Source organism: Acanthopagrus latus, chromosome 14 (assembly GCF_904848185.1).
Source record: "Acanthopagrus latus isolate v.2019 chromosome 14, fAcaLat1.1, whole genome shotgun sequence".
Classification (NCBI taxonomy): Eukaryota; Metazoa; Chordata; class Actinopteri; order Spariformes; family Sparidae; genus Acanthopagrus; species Acanthopagrus latus.
Genome location: NC_051052.1, coordinates 1,348,080 through 1,355,792, shown reverse-complemented (window position 1 = coordinate 1,355,792; position 7,713 = coordinate 1,348,080). Strand labels below are relative to the sequence as shown.

At 46.9% G+C, this 7,713-nt stretch overlaps 1 long non-coding RNA gene across 1 annotated transcript; it reads left to right on the top strand.

Moving 5' to 3' along the window:
- Positions 1–1,179: 1,179 nt before the first annotated feature.
- Positions 1,180–6,695, top strand: LOC119032913. Its single transcript, XR_005079084.1, has 2 exons — positions 1,180–1,505; positions 5,676–6,695. It is a non-coding gene; the product is annotated as an uncharacterized LOC119032913 (long non-coding RNA).
- Positions 6,696–7,713: the final 1,018 nt, after the last annotated feature.

Sequence of the window (7,713 nt, the reverse complement as noted above, 5' to 3'; positions counted from 1 at the left end):
GCATGAGCGCCCGCAGTAAAAAACATTTACACATCAAGTCAATTATGTAATGTTGCCATGCTGTTATAAAAACTGTTACTGTATGTTTGTTTTGGGTTTTTTTTTTGTTTTATTTTTTTCTGATGTTCCTACAATAGTATGATTAAAAATGTATGTTGTGCATGAGTTCACCTAGGGCGCCATGCAAGCTAGGACCATCACTGATCGGGCATTTGGTCCTACGCATCAGACTTGACCCTCAGGTACATGGATATACCACCAAAGAAATAATCAACAAAATATCACTGTATGGGGTGATAGCTCATCGCACCCACAAATTACTATTACATAACTTCTTGACTAGGTGGGCCCTTGCAACCGAGGTCATGAAGTCACATATCAAACCAGCGCTTGTTCTCATCCTTCTCAGCATATCTGAGACCTTTAGAAAATGTTGTACAGTACAGCAGTGCTTCCTCTGTTATAACCTTATAATGGCAAAAAGGAACAAGTTCCAAAAATTCAATAAAACCTGGAAATTCCTCATATCATATCTTGCAGCTGCGGCTCCAATACAACAAGGTAGCCTTAGCACACACATTATTGCATATTATGGGAGTGAAGGGCCTCTGTAGTTGGAGGTTGGTGGGAGGGGTGGTATGAATACAGGGGATGGCAACTGGGTGATTGGGGGAGGATATTTTTAATATTGTCATTGTTGCTTCTTTTGTGTTCTCATAATCTTTTCATGATTGTTCACCCATATGTATTAGAAGATTTTGCATTGTGATGGAAAATTCCTTTTCATTATGGGTTGATGAATTTTGAACTATTTTGTTGAATATGATTTCTTAAAGACATCTATCTAACTTGCTTCATGTGACTGATATGTTATGCAAATGCATGAACACCTAACCTCTGCCCTATGTGATTGTAACAGAGTCACGAACCAGCCAAAACTCAGATAGAAAGTCGTCTTCTTGTCTTATGTTTTATGTCTGATAATTTTATGCTTTGCACAGAGTCCCAGGTCATGCGTCATGAAGTTTTAACTTTACGTCTTGTGTCGATGAAAAGCCTGTCTGATTGGGATAGTCGTATGTACGTGTGTGTAGCTTAATCACTGCTGGCACCGAGAGTGCTTGTCTCTTCCCCTGACCTTGTAGATATCTGTGTATAAAATTGTGAACACTCCTTTACTCGGGGCTCATTCACTCAGCTCATGAATTTGACTGTGTGGTGAGTCCATCTGCAGATGGTTGGATTAAACTTACCGAAAAGACAGATCTGACTTTACTCTTTTATTGACAGAAATTTCCACCACAATTTTGGCGACGAGGATGGGATCACTTCTGTGAGAGAGCGCCTTAAACTCAGTGCAGACGGTTCAAAGGGTACCCGGGAGCTCGGACTCCAAAACCTCAACCTCGCCATCAAAGGAGCAGAGACGTGAGGGCCTGACGCCTGAGACAAGGTGGCTCGCTCACAGCTGTGATCTACAGAACCGTGTGGAAGCTGTCTTCTCGGTAAGCCAATATTCAACAGACCGTCGGTGTGTGTGTACGTACTTCGATTCTCGCCACTTTTGGGTGGGCGTGACAGGTGTGTCAACAGGGCAGGTTTGGGTTTCAAACCGCTGTAGAATCAAGGAAGCTTCAGAAAATGTGTGTGTACGTACTTGAATCGATTCTCGCCACTTTTGGGTGGGCGTGACAGACGTGTCAACAGGGCAGGTTTGGGTTTCGAACCGCTGTAGAATCAAGGAAGCTTCGAAAGGGTTTCAGTCCCTGTGAGTTTTTCTAGAGAACTCTGGTTTGTGATAGAGAGGAACTGAGAGCCAGCGAGCACTGAGTTTTTCCTTCTTGGGAGTAGAGCAAATCACGTGGGAAATTGATGCCCGGATTTGTCCCTCTCTCTCGTTAGGGGGAAAGTAATTTCTCAAAGTGGGTCGCAGTGCCAAGGGCCTGCTCAGACACAGACAGAACTAACTTTTCATTTCTTTCCTATGCATCGTTTTCCTTTCTTTCCCTCCTCTGAGTGACTGAAAAAAAAAAAAAAAAAAAAAAAAGGGTGCCGGACGGAAAGGGAGTGTGCATGTGTCAGTTTTCTATCCCCAGTGGGTTTTTCCCGAAGTTACAAATTCTGCGGATTGGGTTTTTATTAGAAAACAGTTATTTAGGTCATTGCATTGCCTTTTATCCATTTCTTTTGTTGATTTTACCGCTCCATGGTCTCATATCCACTCGAGTGAAAGAAAAATAGTTTTAACAACGCCTTGTGTCCTTTAGAAATTTTTAATAAACAATTCGGGGGTAACAAAAACCAAAATGGGTTCAGGAAACAGCAAAATTCAGGGGGACAACGATTATCCACTCAAGCTGACCTCCCCTCACATTCAGTATATGAATGCCAATTACGGTAAGAAGAGTGTGGATCTACTTGATGTGTGGGTCCGAGAGTGTGGGTTTCCAAGTGCTGGCAGTTTTAGCACCAAACAACTTGCCACCTTAAAAAGCAAACTAAAACAAAGGGAAAGCAAGGAGAAAAAAGGGAAGAGGGGAAAGAACAAACAGACATTTGAACCAGATTGTAAGGCTTTCACAAATTGCCAGGAGGAAGCTTTTCACAGGGATAAGAACAGGCAGGCAGGGCCAGCTCCTCTAACCTCTCAGTCTCAGTGTCTCAAACTAGATCCCGATCTGGACTCGGCTCCGGCTAAGTCGTCTGCACCATCTGCACCACCTGCACCGTCTGCACGCCACGAGAGGACTCCAGGGCCACCGGACGTAAACTGGGAACCAGCAGCTGGGATGTCCTCCGCGCCGCCCACCTTCCTACGACACCCACCACCCGTCGTACGACGAGAATTCCACCCAGGGCGGGGCAGAGCGAGGCGATTGCTGGTGGTTGAGAGCCTAAACACACCACCAAAATATGCCACCGTCAGCCACAGCCCTCACCACACACGGAGCAACTCTGTGTACAACTTCCAGGCTCCCATGGGAGTGAGGGTCGAGTGCAGCTGGTTTATAGGCCTTGGACATACAGTGACATGAAGGACGCGGCCGCATCGCTTCCAGATGTCTGCAATGGGGGAGCGGAGTTTGCGGTTCAGCTCATAACCTTTTGCCGACAGTTCTAGCCCACCACTGCTGAACTGCAACGCCTGCTGATGGTTCAGATGGGTACAACGTGGGCCCGAGTTGCGGGCGACTACCCCGTGGAGGACATTAGGGTAGAGAACTCTGACTGGGCCAGCAACGACAATTTGGTATACAAAGACATCATTGGGGGACTATGTCACAGAATCAGACAGACCTTCCCTCTGAAATTAGACATGGGGAAGATTTCTGCCTGCAAACAACGTGACGATGAACTCTTAGCGGACTATCTGGTCAGGCCGCAGGCCACACCACACACAGTGGCCTCGCAAAGCCCTGAGTCATGGGAGGTATCCATGAAGTCACTCCCTGGGAGGCCCAGCTACGGGACCGCTTCATGAATGGCATGAAGCCAGAGATCAGCAGAATGGTGAGAGAACAATGTGTGAGCTGGGACAATGCAAATCTCGAAACCGTTGAGGAACGGGCCAACCACGCAGAAAAGTTCCTCAACGATGAAAAGAACTGAAAGGCGACAAGCTTGACAGAAAGACTCCAATTGGCTCAGTTGGCATACTACGAGCACCAAGCGAGGGGTCGCGAAAGAGGACGAGGAAAGGGACGCCGGGGCAGATTCAAAAAACACCCTGGTGCCTTTCATAGATGTGGAAAAATGGGACATTGGCAAGACAACCACCCAGAGAACGACGCAACGGACGACTGACTAGCTAGGGAGCCGAGTACAGTGACGGACGAATCTGGTATTGATGCACAGGCTGGGGAGGAGAAGCAACCTACGCATCTTTCACGTGAGAGCACCAACACTGACACACACACACACCACAAGAGATGTATGCCCTTACACTGCAAGCTATCAAATATCTTGAAAATAAACAACAGAAAGGTACACTACTCCACTTGCATGCGAAGATGAGCTACAGGGCCGTTTTAAACACTCTTTCCTGCTTTCTAAACACTGTCCCGTGAATTTCATGGGGAGAGATCTAATGTGTGCTTTGGGTATTGGTTTAAGATAGACTCCGCAGGGGTTAGTGGTGGTTGGGGAAGCAGCCACATTCGTGAAGTATGGTAAAGAAGATCTTTTTTACTCATATCACTGGCAGCTCCCCCTCACAGCTCTTGATTCTGTAAATCACACCCTCCTGCAGACAGCCAGAGCATGCGCAGCGCACACACGCAACACACACGCAGACATGGTGAGAGCACAAGACCTTCAGTGCACAGCACACATCTCCCTCGGTCCTGATACGAGCTTTGAAAAACACTGGTGCAGGGAGAGACAGGGACAAGATAAACTGAGGCTCGTGTGGTTGTATTGGAACGATGAAATGTGTGTTGCTTCTGTAACCTTGATGGATTCCCACTCGCAGCGCTTGTTCTCGGTATCGAACTCTGACCCTCACATTCCATTGATCAAACCAAAGGGAAAAGGGTGGCAGGAATTGGGACCATGGACCAGGGCATGCAATGATGCAACAGGTTGGACACAGACGTCCGATCCACATGTTGAGTATCACCACAGTTTGAGAACATACAGAAAAAGGTTTTCAGCTGTAGTAACTGCAGTATGATCTGTCGAGCTCATACCTGACACAAAATGGGATTTGTCAAAATTTGTCAGGTCAAATAAGGGTTGTTTTGATTATTTTTTGTTGATGACGTCACTGAGGTACCAGAGTTCCGAGTCACCAACAATTTTTAACGCAGCACTGCACGACAATTTGGATTCTTTAAGGCTGCCCAGCAATAGTGCACTGTTGACTTATGTGGATGATCTGTTGATTTGCTCTCCCACCAGAGAAGCCTGTGTAGCAGACACAGTGGCCTTGATCTCCCATCTGGCTGATAATGGACACAAAGCAAGCCTGTCAAAGATGCAGTTTGTCTGTGAGAAAGTTGTTTTCCTAGGTCATGTGATCACAAGGGAAGGGAAGATTCTCTCTCCCTCCAGAATAGCTGCAATCCAGTCTATTCCGAGGCCTCTCACCAAAAAGCAGGTAATGAGTTTTTTGGGTATGACGTCATATTGCAGACAATGGATCCTGAACTACGCATAAATAGAGGCACCATTGGCAGCAATCGCCCATGGGAAAGGCCTCAATGCGAACGACGACGTTGACTGGACAACTGACGCTGACAAAGCATTCACTGACCTCAAACTGGCCCTGCAGTCTCCCCCGACTCTGGGCCTGCCTGACTGCTCACGACCTTTCACCCAGACAGTCGACGAAAAGGGTGGGTACATGACTTCCGTATTGCTACAAGACCACGGGACCGCAACAGGCCTGTAGCGTACTTTTTCATCAAAACTTGATTCAGTGGCGGCAGGCCTGCCTGCCTGCCTCAGAGCTGTGGCTGCTGCAGAGAAAGCAGTGATGGCCTCTCGAGACATTGTAGGGTATTCTGATCTGACACTGCTGGTACCCCACGCTGTCTCCTTGATTTTGCTTGAGCAGAAAACCTCTCATCTCTCAGCTGCAAGGTGGCTGAGATACAACACCATTCTGCTAGAGCTCCCAAACATTACTGTGAAACGATGTACAGTTCTTAATCCTGCTACCCTTCTTCCCACAGCTGACGATGGAGAGGCGCACGACTGTGTTGCTATCATTAATGAAGTTTGCTCCCCCAGATCTGATCTGCAGGAAGTGCCACTTCAGAATGCAGACCTGGAACTGTTTGTGGATGGCTCAGCATCAAGGGACCCAGGGACAGGAAAGAACCAAACAGGGTTTGCAGTCACAACATTACATGACATTGTTCTAGCTGAACCTCTCCCCTCAAACTATTCCGCTCAAGCCGCAGAGCTTGTAGCCTTAACAAAAGCATGCACATTGGCAAAGGGGAAGTCTGTCAACATTTTCACAGACAGTCGTTATGCCTGGGGAGTTTGTCATTCATTTGGCCAAATTTGGGCAAACAGAAAATTCCTGACGGCTTCAGGAAAGCCAATTGCACATCACACATTGGTTGCCTCCCTCCTCGATGCTTTGCTGCTACCAAAACAAATCGCTGTCTGTAAATGTGAAGCTCACACTAACAAACCTGACCTCATTTCACAGGGAAACGCCAGAGCAGACGCTGCTGCGAAGACAGCAGCTAAGCAGCGACTAACAAAACAATGTGTTGTTATCCCTGCCTCACCACTGACACCTTTCGCAGATTTGCAGGACCTACAAGCGAAAGCCACTCCACAGGAGAAGGCCAACTGGAGACAAGCTGGTTGCGCTGTCAAAGAGAATGTTTGGTATGGTCCTAACAACAAACCGTGCTTGCCCAAATATCTTTTTCCTCACTATGCTAAGTTGACACATGGACGAGATCATGTGTCAAAAGGGGGAATGATGAGTGAGATACAAAGATATTGGTTCACAAAGGGCTTCTCAGCCTTCTCCCAAACTTTTTGCAAAAGGTGTGTGATCTGTGCCACAAACAATGCAGGGGAGGTCTTCGGACGCAACAGGGCGCCCATCCACCCCCTGAAAGACCATTTGATCATTCACAAATGGATTTCACTGAACTAATGCCTAGTGAGGGAAAGAAATACTGTCTCGTGGTGGTTGACATGTTTTCTAAGTGGGTGAAAGCCTTCCCTACATCCAAACAGGATGCGGCAGCAGTTGCAAAACTTTAATCACAGAAATCATCCCACGTTGGGGAATTCCAGCTAAAATTTCCAGTGATAATGGCACACCTTTTGTAAATACAGCCCTGAAAAGTGTGGGGGACTACTTAGGTATCGACCTAAAACAGCACTGCGACTACCACCCAGCAAGCGGAGGTGCCATAGAAAGAGAAAATGGCACCCTGAAAAACAAACTTGCTAAATGTTGCGAAGAAACAGGTCTGTCATGGACCAAAGCCTTGCCAACCGTCCTCATGCACATGAGGGCTAGAATCAGAGCTAAAAACAACCTTAGCCTTTTTGAAATCTTGTTTGGTCGACCTCTGCACACCGGGATTGGGCCCGGCACGAGACAGCTCCCAGGGACAGGTCAGTGTGAGGATGAAATGTTGCGTTATTGTGCAAACCTGTCCTCTGTTCTTTCTGATATTCACAAACAGGTCAAGGACGCCCCAGCAGCCCACAAACTGCATGATTTGGAGCCAGGGGATTGGGTCGTCATTCGAGATCTCAGGAGAAAGAACTGGAGAGCTCGCAGATGGAACGGGCCATTCCAAGTGCTTCTGACCACGGAGACGGCAGTGAAGATCGCAGAGAGAGCCATCTGGGTTCACGCCAGCCACTGCAAACGGGTTCCAGAGCCAGCGGACGACACCTCACAGAGCGTGCTTATTGTAGAATAATCATGACTGATGTTTGAGCATGTCTTTTGAGCTGTGAAAAGAATCTGTTTTCCAAGCTGACTTGATTTTTTTGTCCTTCACTATTACTTACGAAGGATTTTTTTTTAATCTAGTCTGTAGTGAGCATAGTATGCTCAAAGGGAGGAATTGTGATGGAAAATTCCTTTTCATTATGGGTTGATGAATTTTGAACTATTTTGTTGAATATGATTTCTTAAAGACATCTATCTAACTTGCTTCATGTGACTGATATGTTATGCAAATGCATGAACACCTAACCTCTGCCCTATGTGATTGTAACAGA